Genomic DNA, 21,684 nt, shown 5'->3' on the forward strand with positions numbered 1-21,684 from the left:
CACACATCTACATTTGTAAGTGGAACTAAGTGTAGCTATGTGCAAGGCTCTCCTGCTTCCTGTGGTAGGCAGCATGATTACCATTATGTTCTGCACATGCTAAAAGAAAAAGGCCACAGCCGAGAGCTGTAGAAAGTGTAAGGTAAGATACCGGAACAAAAGGTGCAAGTCACAGTCTCATGCATATGCCTCATTAGCTACATTACAGATAGCAGGTAAGTGTGTGTCTCCTGCATATAAGTTAAAATACTGACCAAGGGAATGGCACTTTTACACATGGGGTCACAGACTGCTCAGTATGCAGGCACCATGAAATGGTTTAGAGTAACCTCACTATATGAAAGGTCCCTGCAGAAACCCACGCTAAGTGCAATTGACATATTATGTTAAGTTCCATGATCACCTCCACTTAATATTAGATCTCCACACAGTAATCTAAACATAGTTTTTAAAATAATCTTGAGAAATGCCTGCCAGTAGCAAGAAGTGTCCAAAACATTAAAAAAATTACAATGAGATCCACTTACAGTACCGTCTGGTTAGATTTTGCCCAATATCCACCTCTCTTGCACTGTGTGCAGATCATTGGGGTTATGACACCACCAGTCACCATAACAACACCTGCACTTCTTCCTTATCCTGGTGATGCCCATGTCCAAGGTCTAAAGCATCTGCTTTTTCAAAGGCAACATCAAAAGCACCTAGTGGGTGCTCTCACACTGCCTTTGAAGGAGTTAGAACATAATCTTGCTATCCTTTGTACACCATACAGGTACATTTTGGTGGGCACAAGCAGAAGTTGACATATTCCAAAATCTCCTTAGAAAATGACATCATTTTGATTAAGAACAAAATGATAGCCTGCAAATCACACTTACAATGCGACTTCTGAATCTTAGTTAGTACGATATGTATATGATAAGCATTATGATATAGGAACTTGCATGAGTCTCTTGCACACGCTTATAACTACAACGTGTCAGAGGCGAGTACAGGCATCCACCTGCAGTTTATGTTGCAGATGTATGGTAGCAAATTCTGCAGCTGATCTGTCTACATATTTACATATATTTTTAGAGAAGAGAAATATTTTTGCATAATAGGTTGTGAAGATCTGATAAACTATACAGGATATTAGAACAACAGTATTAGGAGGAATATCAGCATTTTCTGAATGAATTAGCAGGTTGGGGGAGATGCAGAGTACAACAAACGAGTGTGGTAGCTTTCCTAAGGCTCCGAATTCTAATTCACTATGTATATATATATATATATATATATATATATATATATATATATGTATATGGACATGTATGTCTATATTGAATGTACATTGTAGTAGAATCAGGGTAGCCTGTGATACCAGGACCAGCTCTCACTTTGTATGCCTGTGCTATGTATGGTGAGCGTATGGCCTGTGTAATCCTTTTGGTGGTCTATATTGTTGACTACCATCATTTTGTACCTACAGATGTGTATCCTCACCACTGTGTTGGGATAGTGCTGTATCAGTGACATTTCACAAAGTATCTGTTAATGTTTGCAGCTGTAAAGATTGCCTTACCTTATGCACATCTGTTGATACTAGTAAACTGGAAAGTGTTACAGACCTCTACAATATAGTTTTAAAATGTCAGTTATGAAAAAAATAGAAATTTCTTGAAATTCTTATATAAAACCCCTGTGGAGAGAGCATTATGTACCAGTATGTGGCAAGTACACCTTCTATATGTATTCTCATCTCTGTTCCTAAATGCATGGCATAGCCCTATTGCTGTCACTGTGAATATACTGTGGTATAAAACTGCCATCCTGCTAGTCCCAGTAGTATACAGTCTGTAGCATTGTGTCAGGTGTTCACAGGTGTCTCAATGTCCAGAAGATGAGAAGGATGGCAAGAGATGGCCAATTTCAGCCCTACTGAAAATGATTTCCTGTTACTGGCACTTAGGACACATGGGCAACACTTGTTGAGGTGAGGGGATGCTGACCTGCATGTGCTTGACTAGATGTGACAGGCAGTGTTCCATGGCAAAAATGCCATGCCATTACTGGGGTTACTGACGTTATGCTATGTCATGAGGTCACAGTGCAACAGTCTTGCCACATTATTATGCCTTTCGGTATGTAGTCCTTCTGCCATTAGTATGTCACAACCAGCAACAAGGTATGCGACTGTTTCCAATGCTGATTTACAAAACCTATATTTGTCTGATTCTCCCACATGTTCAATGGACTTTATAAATCAAGGTGTACTTAGCCCACTATCTTGGGCTGCCAATATTAACCTTTCATCTTTTGGTTTGAATTCGCCTCTCCTTAACTATTTCTGCATTCGATCCTGATCGACATGAGATTCTTCCAGAAGTTTTCTATACTTGCAACTATACTTATGCATTTTCCACATTTCTTGTTTTCTCATCTGATCCTTCACCTTATAATCATTCTTTTGTTTTTTAGCACATTCAGTTGCTGCCTGATTTTTATCTACTTCTGGTTTGATTTCCATTCCTGCTTGTCACCGATATGCTTCTGCTAGACTAAGCAAGGAAGTCAGCTTATATTTATTCTCCTCATGTTTCAAAACTTTCACTGCGTTTGGGTCTTGTGAGGTCAGCAGATATGTGTGCAGTCCCACGATAGCAGATCTGCGTATGTAATCAATTTCAAGGAGGTCCATACCTCCTTTGGAACGGGGAATATATAATCGTGGTATGCACTGGTTTATAGCTTGAATATTGTTCCTAGATGCCAACGCTGTTTTCAGAATTAATTTAAGTCTTCTAAAATATTCCTTACTAAGTTTTATTCGCATTTGTTCATGTTTTATTGCTGATCCTTCATCAATTCCCAAATATTTATATGCTCCCTCTTGTTCAAGTTCTTTTATATCACCTTTTTGTCCCAAACTGATGTTTTCTTGGTGCTGCAGTTTTCCTGCTTTAAAGGTTGCTTTTGCACATTTATCAAGACCAAATTACATTCTTATATCATCTGAAAAAGTTTTGACTACTTGCAGTTGTGCTTTTAGTTCCTCATCTGATGAGCTATACAGTTTTAAATCATCAACAGAGAGAAGATTAGAAGTCTTTATACTTCATTGTTTTCTAGGAGCCAAATTATAGTCATGGCCTAATCTGTTAAGTAGACAGCTTAGTGGGTTAAGAGCAAGACAGAATAGCAGCGGTGACAGGGAGTCACCCTGGAATATTCCCCTTTGAATTTTTATCCTTGGAATAATAATTTGCCCTTTATCATGGCTTAATTGCAAAGTGGTCTGCCACGGTTTCATGGTCAGTGTAATGTAGTCGATTAGTGTAGGGTGTTTCTTGTATATTTTAAGCACTCTTTTATCCATGAATGCGGGATACATCTTAAAACAATTAACAAATGTTAAAATAAAATAAAAAATAAATAAGATACTCTCAAATGTTTTTTTGTAGTCAATCCATGCCATACCTAGATTCTTCCCCTTTTTGCAGTTCTCCATTATGACTTTATTTAATGATCTTTGTTCCATATGACTTTCTTTTATTACCCTTTTGTTCTATTGACATGATTGAATTTTCTTCTAAATGACTATAAACTCTGTCAGCATCAGTTCTGGTTTATAGTCTATATGTCATTGGAAGGCAGGTTATTGGTCTATAATTTTTAGGATAACTTGCAGGTTCACTCTTAAGTAGGAGTACTGTTTTTCCTATTGTTAGCTAGGTTGGTGTCTGTTCGGGGTGCGCATATAAATAGTTCTTACTCATAGCTAAATCTTTGTGCAAACATGTTAATACTTTTAACCAGAAGTTAGGTACTGCATCTGGGCTTGGGGTTTTCCAGTTGGAAGCTTTTCTTAACTTTATTTCAATCTTTCTCTCCGTTACTTCATCCCATTTCACATCCTGTACCTTATTCTTTCTTTTACTTCTTCTATCCATTTAGCATCTTTGTTATGTTCCACAGGAAATTCATAGATATTTCACCAAAATGTATCTATTTCTTCTTTTTTGGGTGGTCTTTCAATTCCCTTTGCCATGTTTCCCAATACTTTATAGCACTTTTTGGGGTCATCAGTAAATTTCTTGTTTTTGCACTTTTCCTTTATATTTATCTGTGTATCTTCTAAGTTTTTTTTCTACCTGTAGTGAGATTTTTAGTTTGTTGTTTGCAATAGTGCAAGATAGATCCTGATACGTTATAATACTGCACATTGCTTTTATCACATCTATCTTTCTGAGTATCTTTTTTGATCTGTTCCCTCTTCTATACTCTTCTAGCAATGGCACTTCTTGTCTTAATTGCTTTATAGTTTTCTCTATTTGATACTTCCATGATGCTTTTCTATTTCTCCTCTTCCTTTCCCTCACTACCCTGTGTTCTTGTGGCAGAATGTTATCTGTTATTAATGTAGCTGCGCAGTAATATATCCTGTTTACTTCTATTATGTCGTGTGGATCTCTATGGACAGTCCTAATTACTGTGTTCATTTGTTTTATCAAACTTCTGACTTTCTGGGTTTTATTGACCTTCTGCAGTCTATTTCTTTCATTGATCTTAATATGTCTGTCTATCTCTAGTGAATCAAGCGACTCTTCTCTTGGCTCATTCTCTTCTAAACTGAGGTCACATTTTTTGTTTTCAATTTCCTGTGGGCATTCTAAAGTTCTATAGCATCTTCCTGTGACACATTCTCTTCAATTTCATCCTGTCGTTTGTTGCTCTGTCATATTGGAACTCACTGGCCTATCACCTCTCAACATTGACTGCGTCAGAGTTGCCACAGTTTCCTGTTCATTCCCTTGCTGCCTAGCTTCAAGTGAACATTTATACTGTTTTCCTGTGGAAGGCTCCAAAATATCCTGATGTGGCAACTGACCAGTTACTTCCTGTTCCACTGGTTTCTCCTTAATTTGGATGCCCATTGCTCTATCCTGCTGTGGTGCTTTCTGAGTTAGATTTTCTACACTGAATTCTTCACTTTGCAGGTACTCCATAACCTCAGTTTCTAGTTCTTTAACTTCTCCATTAATAATCTCCTTTTCCTCTTTGTCTTCTTATTTTTTGTATTATAAAGTTTTCCATGTCCACATTCCTTTGCCTCTATTTCTCTTCAAATATCGTTGGTGCTGCTCTTTTTGTATTGATTAGTTTTGCTTTCTCCTTTATATATATATATATATATATATATATATATATATATATATATATATATATATATATATATTGCACCATATTAAATCTCTTTTTCTTTCCCATGTCCATATTTCTTCTTCAAATGTCTCCTGATCTTCCTGTTTCTTCTTACTTTGAGGACTTGTTCCATCATGCTGTTATGTAACCTGTGTCAGACCTTTTATACCAAATCCTTTCACTCGTAGGCATTCCATAACCTCAACTTCTATTTTTTAACTTCTAATTTACTAAACTTTTTTTCTACATTCCCTCTTTGTGATATCACTTTTTTATATTGTGAAATAAAAAAAAAAAACTGCATGTCTCAGTGGATGATGCAGCAAGTTAGTACTGCATCCAGCAGATTTTTGTACAACAACAACACTACATGTAGAGTCTGTAGTCTGACCACAGCATATAATACAGGGATTTGTTTTATTTTTGTTGTAGAAATATCAAGTATCCAACCATTTCAAGTTTACAGCGGTAAGATGGGTTGTATGGTACATCTGGCATGGACACTCTTAGTGTGCAAGCTGCAGGGGCACAGTTCTAGCATGGGTACTCCTACTCAGTCTGATTTGTCTTTTGTTGTAAATATACTGGACAATGCAGTGTTACAGTGGTAACTGTAGTGAGTGTTGCAGGACAGCAGGCTGATGTCAGCAGTAGTGCTGGAGATGATGATGATAAGACATAGAGACCTGAGTCACAGTCTTATAACACAGTGACACTGTATGTGCTCATCCTGGGTTGGCAATCTCCCACTGTACATGGTGTATGTGTGACCTCACCCATAGTTAAACATGAGTCTGCAAGTCTGTTTGCTGTCCTCAGTGGGTGAGGGTTTGACTCGTATGTCTCAGCTGTACAGATTTTCACAGAATGACCTGATTTTTACATCATATTTATGTTGTGTTCCTCATAAAATGTGTGGTTTTCTGGCAAATCACTGTGGATGGAAGACACTAAATACTGACATACATTTGAGTTTCAAACTTTATATCCTTCAGAAAATGCATGTTAACAGAAATCCTGTTATTATAGCAACTTTTTTTTAATTTATAACAGCAATATTTTGAAATTTGTCCCATTAGTTGGGCCTTTAATCCTCTACTATTTTAGGCTTTGTCCAGATTTCTTGCACTAAGAGGTTGAACTACTGTGCCTCCAAGCATCTGGGATGCTCCCCCCTATGGCTGTGGCAGTAGATGGGTGCACTATATCTGATGTGGATATACTCCCTTCATTATGCAGCTTAGCAGGGGTCCCTGATACTATCATAGGTCACAGTTGGCCATTGATGTGGGAGCATCATTAAGGATCAATCAGCAGATGTGTCGAAGCATCATCCAGGCCCAATTTGCTGCAGCCCAGTCCAGCATGGAGCTGTTTGCTGTACTGCATGGAGTCTATGAAGATATGGAGTCCACAGGCACTGTACTGATTGGTAGTATGAGATATATGGTAGTATACACTGCCACCATTTCCATCTCCATGTGGGGGATTGCCAGTGTCACCATCACTGCACACATTGGCAAGGTATGGTATATGTACGAGTGTAGCCATGTGAAAAAGGCCATTGCAGGATACACAGTTCTCTCCTGTATCTGGAAGTATACAACATTGTCTTACCCCTGGTTGTGAGCTGCAACAACAGTTGGCTTCCAGTGACAAGACATCTTCCAAGCTGACTGCATGCATGTCACAGTCCTGTAGTTGCATGCCATCCCTCATGGGGGAAGGGGATTCCAAGACCTAGTGCAACAAGCCAGCAGAGTGGCTATGGGTCATAGTAAGCTGCAGCAGCATTTATCACAGGGGGAAGGAAACTGTCCTTCACACAGTACCTATCACCCGAAGACCTCTCTGTCTCAATGTGCTATGACATATCCCCTTCATTTTTTAGGAAATACAAATTTAAGAACTTCTATCTTCACTCTAGTAGTTCTCATATTTTGAATATGCAGATATAATTTGAGTTCCTCATCGAATATTATTCCTAACGATTTAGTATGGGTTACTAGGTCGATTTTTGTGGAGTTAAGAGAGAATATATCGAGGTCAGCTTTATTTATAGAAGAATTTCTTTTAGGTGTGAAGATCATAAGTTTAGTTTTTTGGGGATTTAAAGAAAGGTGATTATTGTGAAGCCAAGTCTCCACTGTGGAAAATGCTGCTTGAGTATTTTGCTGTAAAAGTTTTATATTGGGTGCAGAGCAGACTATAGTGGAGTCATCTGCATACTGGACTAGGGAGCCCTGCAGGATAGCTTGGTGGAGATTGTTGATAAAAATGTTAAATAGTAGTGAGCCTAAAATTGAACCTTGGGGTACACCTGTAGGAGTGTGAAGGTAAGGGCAAAAGGAAGTTTGCCATTTGACAGCATGCTGTCTGTTGGAGAAGTAACTTTTGAACCAACTGAGTGAATGGGGAGCTAGTTCTATACTAGAGAGCTGAGATAGTCGGATAGTGAGACATTTTCTAATGCTGTGGTAAAAGAGTGTAATGTAGATGTTAGCAGCATTAAAACAATTACTAACAGCAGAAAGATATTACAAGGGAATTCAAATTTAGTGGCTTACAGCTGAAGTTTATTAACAAAAAGGACAGAATTTTAGATCAGGAAATGAAACTGAAAAAAAGAGGTTTAAAGAGTACATATAAATGTGGATTTTGTCTTTAACTGTAGCTGTATACATACAGGACAGAATTTAAACTTTCCACATATGAATAAAAGTTTGGGAGTTTATTAGGATTTGATTATCATACAACACATGTAGCATATGTTGCTATTTGTTTAAGCTGTAACAGTTTACATTTCAAGAAAATAGCTAGAAAATCATTATAGCAAGTATATAAACATAAACATTCTAATAAAAATAGAGACATAAATAATGCTGTTTGCAAAAATACAACATTTTACAATATTTTTTTTTCATTATTATCGCTTTAAAAGTGGATGTCAGGGATGGGAAAAAGAACTTGAGTGGCAGCCCAGACTGGATGCTGGCCAGCTACTATGTCCGAATGAAAACACCAGTTTAAGATGCTATTTAGAACTGAACAGGATTTGAACAAGTGATTTCTTACATGCTACTTTTGATTGGTGATTTTAAAGCAGGCGACTACCATTTACTTGTATTTAAGAAATGATGTTTGACTTAAGGTAGCAGGAAAATAAACTTACTCCTGGTGAATTGTGGAGTTTTATTGGTTTAATTGGATTAGTTTTAGCCTCTAAACAGCCATGGGTCATTTATGGTTCTTTGGCTGAAAGTCAGGAAAATGTTCCAAGTCTGCCATCACATCTAATTACAAACACTATACAAGATGAGTTCTTGAAGGCATTTTGTGTTTTTGAAAAATATGAGAATAACATATAAACAGGAAAGGTCAATACTGGAAAAAGATGGATCTACAACAATCAGTGGAGTTATATGAGACTCCTGAACAGATAAGTGGAGTTGATGTACCAGTAGAGGTCTCACAGGTTAACAACTAGAACTCAGACCAGAGTCTTAAAACCTGTGACTGGTTTTGGACAAATTAGGATTAACATTATAAGGAGAAGCATGAAAACTCCTATTGTGGATTTGATATAAAACTTCTGAAAACAAATTAAAAAAATACAAAGCTCTCTGCTGGGTTAATTTGTTTTCAGAAGAATGAATCAGGCACAAGAGTTTCAAAGGGTCTGAGATGCAACAGATTTCTCAATGTAGTAAGAGGGGCAGTGCCATGTAAAAAGAAATAACCTTGTTGCATGGCCAGAAAGGCTATGACTTTTTTATTCTTACATTCATAGGATCACAGGAGGTTACTAGGATAATGGCCTTAGGCCCCTTACAAGCTTAGCCAAGTTAATCCTTGTTCCCAAGAGTGTATTTTATGAGTAGACACTGAATCAGCACCTATTACCCCTATCTAAGAGGGATACAGGTGGAACCCCCAGGGTGAATTTATGATTTCCCATCCAATCATCCAAATTACGCTTAAATAGGGTCAATGAGGGACTCTGTTAACATAGATTGGAAGTCTGTTCCAGAGACAAGGTAACCTTTGCGAGACACATCTGCCCCTCCAACAAGTCTTATTGATGTCACATACCAGTTTAAGGTCCCTTGAGTGTGTCACATGTGTTCTGTTTGACTTGAGAATGTGTAACATTTCCATTAAAGCAGGGACAGAAACTGCCTTAAATGCAAGGCACAGGTCACCTGTGAGCAGTCTGTATGACACAGAGTAAAGAGAGTGATTTCAGTCTGTGAAAATATGACATGCTGGAGACCCTGAATTTTCTTTGTAAGAAACATTTATGGTCTCTCCAAATGCTGCATTTGCTTGGAGAAGTACATGCCAAAGGGAGCATTATACTGTATTTTTGGCCTGATGAGGGAAGAGTACAGGGAAATTATAACATCCTTTTTTTCTTTGTAGGCAATTCCCTTACTTATGAGGTGAGCAATATAGAATACCTCTCTAACTAGTGTGGAGACATGGTGATCAAAGGTAAGGTTGTTCTCAACCTGCATGCCCGGGTCTCTCACCAGTGATTGCATGCTTAAGGTATTGCTATTTATGTAGTATTTTGCAGTAACATCACCCTTGTCGAAGGTGGTGGTGATGCATTTTTTTGCGTTGAGTCTAAGTCCATGACTTTGGCACCAGTCATTAGTCTGTGTAAGGCCTTCTTACAGGATATTGACATTGTTAGGGAACTGAATGACCGCTCCTAGTTTGCAGTCATTGGCATATTTAGTCAGCCACAGACCTTTTGTTTTTTTCTGTACTTCTGAGAGGTAAATTCCGAACAGTAGGTGCCCCAGAACGGACTCCTGTGGAACACAGCTGCTTAATGGTCTACTGGAGGAGACAGAATCTCCTATTTTGACTGCATGAGTTCTATTGGTGAGCCAGTTTGCAACCCACCTGACATTATACAGGTTGATACCCAGCTGAGTGAATTTATCAATAATGTCTGAGTGGGGATGGTGAAAGGCCTTGGCTACGTTTTGGTAGGCTGTATGTACAGTTTTACCCTAGTTAAGGTTAACCTTACAAGTGTTTTGAGACTGTGTGTAAGAAGTTTGAAAGAGAAGTGTTAAATGAAGTCAAATCATAGAGAGGTAATAGTGGGCACTATACAGCAGACATATAAATCGTAGAATCATGCATTAAGAGAAATTAATCAATCATGCACTTGCATTGAGTTGGCATTACTAGAGTTGCTAAGTTATGAATGCATTAGTCCTGACAAATACATTTTAACAGAAGAATGCCAAAGGTTAGGAATACTTTTTGAATTCCAAGTTACATGAGGTACATATTGATCCACCATTCAGACCTATTGCTAGTGCAGGTAGGATGGAAGTTGAAAACGTCCTTATACTTGCATAAAGTATTAAATTATTTAGTGCAGAACAGCAAATCTTACAGGAGTTTGTTGTGGCAGTTTTCTTTTAAAAATAAAGCTTGTAAAAGTTGCTAATGTTTTCTGCAGAACTGATAATGGTAATAATAGATTTAGCAGCTGTATATGCAGTCATTCAGCATGCAGAAGGGATTGAAACAATGATTTTTTGACAGATGTACTGGTTTTACTAACAAATAAGATTACTACCATTTGTGCTATAATAAAGTTAATTCCAAGCAATATCATTTTTGGGCACAGCATTTTTCTGATGTTTGCAATTAACAGTTCTTAAGATGATAATAGTTTATATATTAAATTAATACCTCAGACAAGTAAGAGATGTCATGCCTCCATTTTTACAAAGCCTGAATTTCAAAGTTTCTTCCTATACTATAGTATTTGTCATCTATAATCAATGAAAAGCAGTTTGATTAAAAATCAAGTAATAAGGTTAACTAGCTTTAGCACAGATGAGTGCAAGTTGGCTGGGATGATAAATTCTGAAAGTTCTATTGAAAGAGAGGGGTTACATGGAGACCAGACTCTGAGGTGTTTGATATAAGAAATCAACCCATTAGAGAAGTGTTTGATATAAGAAATATTAAGATCAAACAGATGATTCTTTAGGACAAATAGATGTAGATGCAGAAATGAATGAAATAATTGTAATGCAAATGCCAGTAGCATCAAAATGATTACCAACAGCAACTGGAAGATATTGCAGAGAAATCCAACTTTAGTTAAGGTTTTTGGTTATTTATAATTGGTTTATGACTCAAGTTTGTTAAAAAACAGAACAGAATCTGAAAGAATTATTGGAACATCATTGAAATGATAAAAAACAAATAAGTTTAATGTGACGGGTATACATAAATGTGGATTTTATCCTTGCTGTCGATACATAAATACTGGAAAAAAATTACATCTTCAACACATGGCAAAAGTATTATAGTTTCTTCAAGATTTGATTATAATCTAAGAAATATAGTGTATGTAATGTTGCTCCTTGTTTAAACTGTAACAGTTTATATGTAAGGAACATGACTAAAAAATTGGTATATATATATATATATATATATATATATATATATATATATATATATAGGTTTACTATTGTTTGTGTGAATGACATTCTATCAGCTGCAATCTGCCGAAAAACAGAATGTCGAACACACAATGCCAAAAAGTGCAGTGTCATCCCCTTTGGTAAAAACTCTGTACCCATGAACTACCACATAGGCAGCAATCTACTTAACACCGAATGCGTGATAAGAGACCTTGGGACCCAGGTGGACAGTAGTCTCTCCTTTGATAGTCACATCGCCACATTAGTCATGAAGTCCTTCTACGTGGCACACCTCATCATTAAAGAGTTCTCATCCAGGAAAAAAGAGGTCATTGTTCCCCTCTACTCGTCACTCATTAGACCCATTATAGAGTACAACGCCCCTTTTGGAATGTACCTCACAAGACATCTGCAGCAGCTGGAAAGGCCACAGAAGTACCTCACAAAGACGATTACTGGCCTCAAACAAATGCCCTACACTGACCGCCTCAAAAAACTCCAGCTTTACTCCATAGCATATCGCCTACTCTGAGGTGATCTCTGCCTCACATACAAAGCTATGTTAAACCCAGAGCTGTTGGACATGCTACACCTAATGAAATCCCAATCCGTCCAAGCTACATGCTCTAGGGACCTAAACCTTGTCACCACAATAAACAGGACACGCTGGAGGGATAGATTCCTGTCCCAGACACTTCCTATACTCTGGAACACGCTACCCATGTCAAGCAAAGTTCTTCATTCGCACTCTTCAAGAAAAATCCTGATGAGTGGATGGTAAATAGGAAATACACCCCGGGGATCACTTGTGTGCATCTGCTGGACAGTGTCACAGGAAAATAACTTTCTTGGGTAGCGTATGGAACCTTGTTGGCTAGGATTACGTAGGCCCTTGGACCGATAGCCTAGTACCTACCTATGAACCTATGAACAAGCACTTTTGCACCAGATAGTTGACTCCACTTATGCGAATGCACAACTGCATTTACATAAGTGGAAATCGACTATCTGCATGGAGATTGCGGTACAGTGGGAAGTAGAAATTCATCCACATCCCCACTGTAGTGCTATCTCGGAGTTAGAATATATAAGTAGGGGGAGTGTGGGGGGTGCAGGGAGGCTTGCCCCCTGCAAAAACGTGATAGCTATATAGGAGTTTGATTTACATCAGCTCCTATACAGGTATCACGTGGTGGTTTCGACAACAATGTCGAGTCAAATGCATCGAGCATTTGATTCGACATTGTGTAAGTTATTTTTTTTTACTTTTGGTATTACCATTCTTTTATTTGAGTGGAAAATGTTTTTCCATTCGAATAAACAATAGTAAAGTATATATATATATATATATATATATATATATATATATATAGACATACATACATACATATATGGGTCTACTTCACTAGACCAAAACACCACATAACCGACAGCCGAAATGCTGAGACCAATACACCGATACCACACAATACCAAAATGCCACATTACCGAGTACCATAACATCGACTCCCAAAACACCGACAAAAACATAAATGTAAGCCACACCAAGCATACTGACACACTAGTACTCAATGTTCCCAAACCTAAATAACCTCAACAACAATCCCAAAAAACTCTACTAAACAATACACTCCTATACCACTCAAAACACTAAAAACTAAACTTACACATTGAAATGTCAAAACTAAAACATAAAACTTAACATACCTGCAAAATAAACACATCCCACTACACTGCAACATCCTAAAATGCTATTACCCAGCTAACTCAAATATCCCATCAAACCACACGATATCTACGCTACAAGCAAAACCTACAAAAAACAAACAGTTACAAAAATTCCATACATTCTACTCTGCACTTGTGGGAGGCTGCACCCTCCACCCCCCCCCCTACTTATATATACCAACTCCAAGATCGCACCACAGTGAGGAAAGGGCATATTTTCCGATTCTCACTGTTTGTACTTACATTCAGGACTTCCTAGACTCTGCTATTCAACTGCTGCATGTGGGGAACTTGGTGAAATGCCATGTCGGTAATGTGGCATTTTGGCGTTATGTGGTGTCGGTCTTTTGGGCTCGGCGTTTCGGATTTCGGTTATGTGGTGTTTCGATCCAGTGAAGTAGATCCACACACACACATGTATATATATATATATATATATATATATATATATATATATATATATATATATATATATATATACACACACACACATATATTTATAAGTAATTGTATCTATCTATTTAACTATCTATCTAAATATCTGTCTATCGATCTGTCTACCTATGCTATGAAAAAATGCAGACACAAGCAATGTCTTTGTAAGCATTCAAAGTTATTTAATGATCTTAATTTCTTTCTTTTTTTTTCGTTATTAACACTTTACAGGTACATGTGAGAAGAGGGGCCATAACAGTTTGCATGAGAAAAAAAAAAGAACATGGGTAGCCGGTCAGAATGGATGCTGGCCAGCTGCCAAGTTTGAATGAAGATACTTTAAAATGTTTTGTAAATTGAAGAAGGGATGGAAGAAATTTGTTTATACACTGCTTCTGATTTTTTAAACACATGACTACTGCTTATTTATAATTAAAAAAATAATGGTTAATTTAAAGTTTTATTCCGAGGAACCTGTTATTGTAAAGATAGAATTGTAAAATAAAACAGTAAAATGCAATATCCCTTGGTAAATTGTAAGGCTTCAAATGTTTTATTGGACTAATTTTAACTTCAACACAGCCATTTAGGAACTTTTGTTATTTTGAATATTGCTTGGTTTCAAGAGCCATGGGAAAGCAATTTTCACAGCAGTTCTTGACATGTGGAATGCTTGTTTTACGGGAACTTGCATTTTTAAAATCTAAATTGATTCTCCTCAATAGTCTATTTATAACCTGCATCTCCTGGAGAATGTGATGGTAACTTAGGTAGCCAATTGGTAGTGGGCAAAGGTAATGTTGTCCACTGCTTACATATGTCTGAAACACTTCTACTATGAGTGGATGAATTTTTAACTTACCAAGGATCAGAATTCTCAAACTTCACACCCCTAAAAGATACAAACACTTTATAGTCTTTTTTTGCAAAAGGGGCAACCCCACCTGCACCCCTGAGGTAGAGGGCAAGCCCCCAAACCCCCCTGGACTTATATATTCCAACTGCATGGTTGCACCAATTCAAAGAAGGGGGGAATTACCCCTGAAAAGGGCACAGCTCACCAGCAGTGATTTCCTGTGGAGGAGTTCTGATCCTTGGTGGGTTGAACTTTGGGCAAATGATGCTCTAGAGTTCAGTTTTCATCTGTGTTTAGATTACCCATCTCAAACCAGCTGGTAAGACCCTAGGAGGGTTTTTACCTGCATAGTATTATAGCAATAACCCACGCCTGGGTGTGGGTAATGCTGGATTTACCCACGGTTGGCGTGGTTTGGTCCCGAGGGTGAATCCCGAAGGACAAAACAGAGACAACTGCGGGTAAATCACACATTACCCACACCCAACCATGGGTTATTGCTATTATACTATGACATTATTTAAGAAAAGAAATTACGTTTCTTAAATAATGGCATTGTATAATGCCTCTTTCCTGCCCTTCCACAGCTGTCTGGTATCCACTGCAGTTCTGATGTACTGCGCATGCCTACACAGTACATCAGAGCTGTGTCGAAAAGCATCGGAGAAATCTCCGTTGATTTTTACTGTTTCGCTATGTTAAATGGGTTTAACATAGCGAGACAGCTTTAAAATAAGCAACAGAGATCTCTGTTGCTTATTTTAAAACTGTCTCGCTATGTTAAACCCATTTAGCATAGCGAGACAGGTTTAAAAAAAAAGCTATGGAGAAAGCAAGATCTCCGTTGCTTTTTACACACTGTGTCGCTATGTTAAAGGAGTTTAACATAGCGAGACAGCTTTAAAAAAAGAAACGGAGATCTCCGTTGCTTTTTTTAAACCTGTGTCACTATGTTAAACTCTTTTAACATAGCAAGACAGTGTTTTAAAAGAGACTTATACTAATGGAAAAAGTCCGGGTGACCGGACCTTTTTCCATTAGTATAAGTCGATTTACAACGTGCATGCTGGCCAATCAGCGTGCACGTTTTGGAATATTAATGGGGGGTCATGGTATAATACTACATAGACAGACATTTTGTTGTATGCCTACTGATATGTTGAGTTCTCACATAGCTGTACTTTACACTAGTCTAGAAAGCTGTATGCCAAGAAAAATGTAAATGAATAGTTATACACAGAAAATGGAGTAAATACTCAGAACAGTTTTAGCACATGTTCAGCTTGGAGTAGTGTAGCAGTAAAGAATATAATTGCTCAAATATATTTTAATTATATAAAATGGATAGAAAAAAATAAATAAAACAGGACAACACATGAAACATCTTAAAGCAAAATAATTGTAATCATGAGTATTCCAATTTCCTTATTTACAAATTTTATATCCAGTTCAGACAGTTTTTGAATGTAAGTTTTGAAAATGATTTTAACAAAGACTTGACATTATTTTATTTAGCTGATTCAGTTTATGCTTTGCAAAGCCAGAGACAATGAAAGTGATTGTTATTTATCCCACAAAATCTGACCCTCTGTTTACTTACCTAAACCCTAGCAATTTTCTGATTAAATTTACATTTGCTCAAATGTTTCCATTTTAAACAAATATATTTTTATATTGATTAGGAAAGTGACAATTCTCCTGTCTGGCTTGGACAATGCAGGAAAAACATCACTGGTGAAAGGAATGCAAAAAGGTATGATAGTTTCTTTGATATACAAACTAGGAATACACTTTTAAGTTTATTTGCCCATTAAAATCACTTACGTATAACACTTCTTCCTCTCTGCAGGTACATTCCAGGATGCAATGGTATACAGATATAAAAAATACCTAGTGTGCAGTTTCATCTTACACTGCTTATACTTTCAGCGATTCTTTTGTAATTTTCTTAGCTTATTTTGTGAAGAAAATTAAAAAATATATCAGCGATAGCAACATGGATCAGTTTCTAAATATGTATAATTATTTAATTAAACCCAGACTAATAATCCTTTTGATAACAGAAAGAAGCATAGAGATTCAGTTGATAACTTCACATCATTCTGTCCTTTGAATTTATTGAAAATGGGAAGAACCATATAGCATGATCTAGGAACCTTGGAATGTTGTCTCTTTAAATGATTGTTAAACATTGTAAGTGTAGGACATTCCTTGCAACGTCAGGAAACTTCCTTGTTAAACAGCTGCCCAGTTTTTGTCTTCTCAATGATTAATAAGAAACAAGTGAGCAAAGCCAGGAATGTGATCAAAGAGCTTTAAATATAAATTACTAGAAATGGCCAGAGAGAATCAAACAGCTAGTTTTAAAATCTACAATATGTTCTCTTTACTATGAATTGTCAGTTGGCAGGTTTATAAAAACAGAAGTAAATGCCCTGACTTTAATAGCATGAGGAGGTAGGCCTATTTGTAAGCAGGCATCCCTTCACAGTCTAAAGAAACCATGTAAGCTCAAACTGGTAGTGTTTTTTAAATTATAGTCTACATGGACCACTAAAATCCAAAGCTGTGTTTTTTGCAGCTGTTTTTCAGTAGTACATACTTTTATGGGATGGAATGAGAAATTATTAGAAGTAGGTGAGACAGATATTCTTTAGGAAACTGAGACAGTGACAGAGAAAGACAGGTAAGTGGGCTAGACAACAGAAGGTGGGGTGTTGAAATGAGCATGGCTTGGTAAAGTGGTTTCTTTCCTTATCAGAAGAATGTGTACATTGAATGAAGCCGATGCTGGACTAGTGCTGGGTATCCAATGACAAAGGTACAAAATGATTGGCTGCCTATCAGAAGATAAAGACACACTAGTATGAGGCCTGACACTATGAAAAATAAACCATGACTTTATACCCATGTGAATCCCAATGTGAGGTGGTTGTGCCCCTCTATGCTTTTTCCTTATGTGTACGATCTTTTCAGATCACTGCTAACCCAGAGAAAGAGGAATACTATGAGATGCCAAAGCCTTGACCTAGTGACTATTCCTTTCATTGGCACTTGTCACTGTACAATTTTGAGGATCATAATTATGGTTGCCATACTTTCAACTGGCAATCAAATAAATAACTTACAATTTTATTCATCACAAGCCAAAAAAAAAAAAATTACTATACGAATGAATAGTAGAAAAAGCAGAAGACATGTTCTGTAAATCAACTAGTCAAATGCCTTGACCTTCATCAGATTATATTGAAAATTCAGTTTTGTAAGAAAAAACTACCATTTCTTAAATGTTTTTACATGGAGGATTGCTTCCTGCATTTACATGTGTGTTTGTCAGGTGACAATATTTTAATTATCCAGTTCTGAGACTGATATAGTTTGAAATATATTTCCTTTTCCAGCATTTTCAAAGAAGAAGGATTCTTTGGATTCAAGGAAAATTTTCTTTAAGACAAAAAAGTGTGAAACAAGAACAAATGAAAAACTAAAAAAAATACCATCCACTACACAGAAAAAGTGATAGGGAAAAAAGTGACAAAAGACACCAAAGAGAGGTGCAAAATAAAAAAGGGAATATGAACACCAGGGCTAGCTGCAGGAATAAAAATGTCATGACTTAAACATATGGAAAAATAAAAAGAAAGTTAATTAAAAAGGAAGGCTAAGAAAACAGACAAAACGTCATCCCATCTCTCTCCCTATATTCACAGATTACATAGCCTCATACCCCCTAAACTTCCCAAGAATAAGTCCTCGAAGCACTTTCCACGTACAAGAGCACTGCTTTTATGGTGCCAGATGACATACCTGGCTGACTACTGGTCAACCTGAAACAGCACATGTCTGCCCCCCCCTACAGAAACTATTTAGTGTCAGCCTCCAAACAGACTTTGTGTCAGATGAATGGAGGATTACAGTAGTTATTACCCTGCTCAAAGGTGGGATGTCTACAAAATTGGAAAATTATAGACCCATAAGTCTGACCAGCCTCATCTGTAAGGCTAAGGAGATGATCATTATGGAAATAATAAATAAGTTCACAGATAATCTGTAAATTCTTGACCCAAGCCAGCATGGTTTTGTCAAGGGCAGACCCTTTCCACTTAACTTGATTGTCTTCTTTGAAAAGGTTACCGAAGTAATGGATGAGAGAAATTAGAACATACCACATATTTAGACCTCACATACTGTTGATAAGCTTTCCCAAATAGCAAATTGGCTCACAAATAGAAGCTCTGAAATTAGAGTAGGCAATTCTACCTCTTCAAAAAGACCTGCCACTTGTGATATATCCCAGAGTTCAGTGCTTGGACTCCTCCTCTTTGGCATTTACTTTTTAGAGGTCAATGCTAATGCTAATGGTTTATGGTTGACCTGGTTTGCAGATGACTATAAACTTAGTGCCACCATAAACTCACAAGAGGACACCAAGATCCCCCAAGAAAGCCTTTCTGAAACAAATAGTTGTTGCTATAACAATGAACGAAAAATAAATGCCAAAAAATTATAATAATTGCCTTAGAAAATATGATATCCTCTCTAACTTTCACATCAACAACATACTTCTAAAAATCAATCTGGTAGTTAGGGACCTGAGAATCTATATGTCCAAGAAACTGTCCTTTGAAAACCATGTATCTACTATTATAAGAAAGTCCTTTTTCATTGTATAACCTATTAGTACAGGTATGGCATCTAGTTCTAAGGGTGTTATCATTCCACTGTAATTGGCATGTATTATGTTGTTTATTAACTATAATGCTCCCTTTGGTAAATGCCTGTCCAAATACTTAACACAACTTCTTTCTTACTTACTAAGAAAATTAAGGGCCTAAATCATAAAACTACACTGATAATCTCAAAGCCTTGTCCATCTTCTAGGTAGCATGTAAGATATTGGGAGCTGAGCTCTGTTTCATGTACATAACCTTAACAAACCCTATCCTCTCAGGCCTTCTGCACATCTGCAAGTTAGGGTTACCACCTGTTCCACTTTGCGAGGGACAGTCCCTCTGAGCAGTTGTGTCCTGACAAAAAATATTAAAAATGGCAAATGTCCTGAGATTGTTGGGCATAATTATGTCCTATATTGTATGTAATTGTTGCATAAAACAGTTATTCTGTATCTAAAATACCTAAATGTTATAAGAAACAGAATAAGCAACTAAAATGCTACAAGAATAAGCTATTATTAAGGCAAAAAAGTTAAGTTCTATCCTTTGTACTGACAGTGGGTATGTGTAGGCCTGCAAAATCTGATGTTTGTCCTGAAAATGTCCCTCTTTGGCCATTTGAAAAGCTGGCAACCCTACTGCAAGTCCAGTGGTAGCATAAACATTCACTCAAGAGATCTTAATCTCTTCTGCAACATAAATACAACATCCTCAAGGAATAGATCTGTATCAAAGAGCATGCTCCTTCTTTGGAGTTGTTTTTCTCTCTACATAAGGCAAAGTACTTCCCTTAATCTATTCAAATACAATCTGGCCGAATGGATGGGAAACCGCAAATTCACCCCTGGTTTAGCACTCTTGTCCATTATGGGTAGAGGTAACATGTAAATGTTCTGCCTGGCTCTGGGTTATTCATACCTAAATTACAAGGGCTAAAAAATTTATGTGCAGAGTAGGCTTCTAAAGATCCTCATGGATCAATACCCTAATTAAGTACTTGTGAACCAATAAAAATGGGGGGGGTACTTAATGAAGAATATATTGAAAGGAAGGACTCAGATGAAGTCTGACAAAAAAAGTCAACATTATGAGTAGCTATATAGTGCAACTAATGTGTAACTGAAGACATTTTTTGTCAGCAACATGTGTTAATTTTTTCATGTGTGTGTGCGTATGCAGCTTTCAAAATATTCCAGACTGCAAGTTTTGGTTCATTTTCAGGTGTTCAGTTGTTTTGTGTGTGCCACTGAACATTCAATTATAGGACATGCTCTAAATAAAACAGAGGGCACTCTACATAAAGATGAAGAGAAGTGAAATACAGGTGTTCTGGTAGAAATTACTGTGTCTTTATTGTCTAAGCCTTTATCGACTGTTTTCTAACCCCTCATATTGCAAAAGACACCAAACACAAGCTGTACATCAATGTATTTTTTTTATTCTGAGATTTAATTTTATTAGTTAAAACAAGGTTTGTCTTCAATAAAAAAGGGTACAGATGTAAAAGATGAAAGGAAATGAGAAACTGAAGCATAACAGGAAGGAGTTAAGATGATAAGAATGCTGTGGCATGGGGTGGATGTGCACTGAAATGCTATAATGCACAGGAGAACACACAGTATAGAAAAATAATGCATGGTCTGATAACTGATAGGTTACTGTTGCACATATTAGCACTCCAGTGATGACCAGATTCTACTTATACCCCCTTCATTTACTCCCTGATAAAGATGTGTCTTGTGTGTGACAGGATTGAGGTCATCAAGTACCAGGGTTTTTATTTTAATCCCTATTATAAGCTGTAGGATCATATGTGCACCACATCTCTGTGCAGGCAAGGAATGAAGTCTGCTTGTACCTCCTGTGCAGTATGGTTCTTGTGGTAAGATTGCTGTTCTCCACTGATTGGGGCATCCTGCAGCTGCTGACACCCACCCTACCCTCAGTATGAGCAAACAGGTCTTTAGACAGTCAACTATATCCCACAAGCCTTTTGACACATGGGAAGTGAACAAGCCTGCATCATTGATGTCACAAGAGCATCTGCTATAATGTGCTGGTTTTCATTCTGCAGCTAAGGCTGACTCATCCACAGAAGTGTCTGAACTAAGACAGAGAAGAAAAACAAGTGATCTTAAACAAAGCAAAAGAACAGATCATTCTTCTAGAAGCAGCATGCTAGTATTCTGCATTGATACACACTGCAGGGCAAATGAGGTAGGATTAAAATACTTCTGATGACATCAAATATAATTAAATTGAGCAATTATGAAGAATAGAGGATGCAAACTGAAGCCTTACGGGGAAAGAGACAGTGACTATTCAGATGAAGAAGGAGCCAAGT

At 37.2% G+C, this 21,684-nt stretch overlaps 1 long non-coding RNA gene across 1 annotated transcript in view; it reads left to right on the forward strand.

Moving 5' to 3' along the window:
* Positions 1–16,419, forward strand: part of LOC122789674 — a 120,854-nt gene extending 104,435 nt beyond the window's left edge. The window contains exon 3 of the long non-coding RNA XR_006362860.1: positions 16,350–16,419. This is a non-coding gene — a long non-coding RNA (uncharacterized LOC122789674). The remainder of the gene's footprint in view (positions 1–16,349) is intronic.
* Positions 16,420–21,684: the final 5,265 nt, after the last annotated feature.

Source organism: Protopterus annectens, chromosome 15.part0, assembly GCF_019279795.1.
Source record: "Protopterus annectens isolate FY-2018-M chromosome 15.part0, PAN1.0, whole genome shotgun sequence".
Lineage (NCBI taxonomy): Eukaryota > Metazoa > Chordata > Ceratodontiformes > Protopteridae > Protopterus > Protopterus annectens.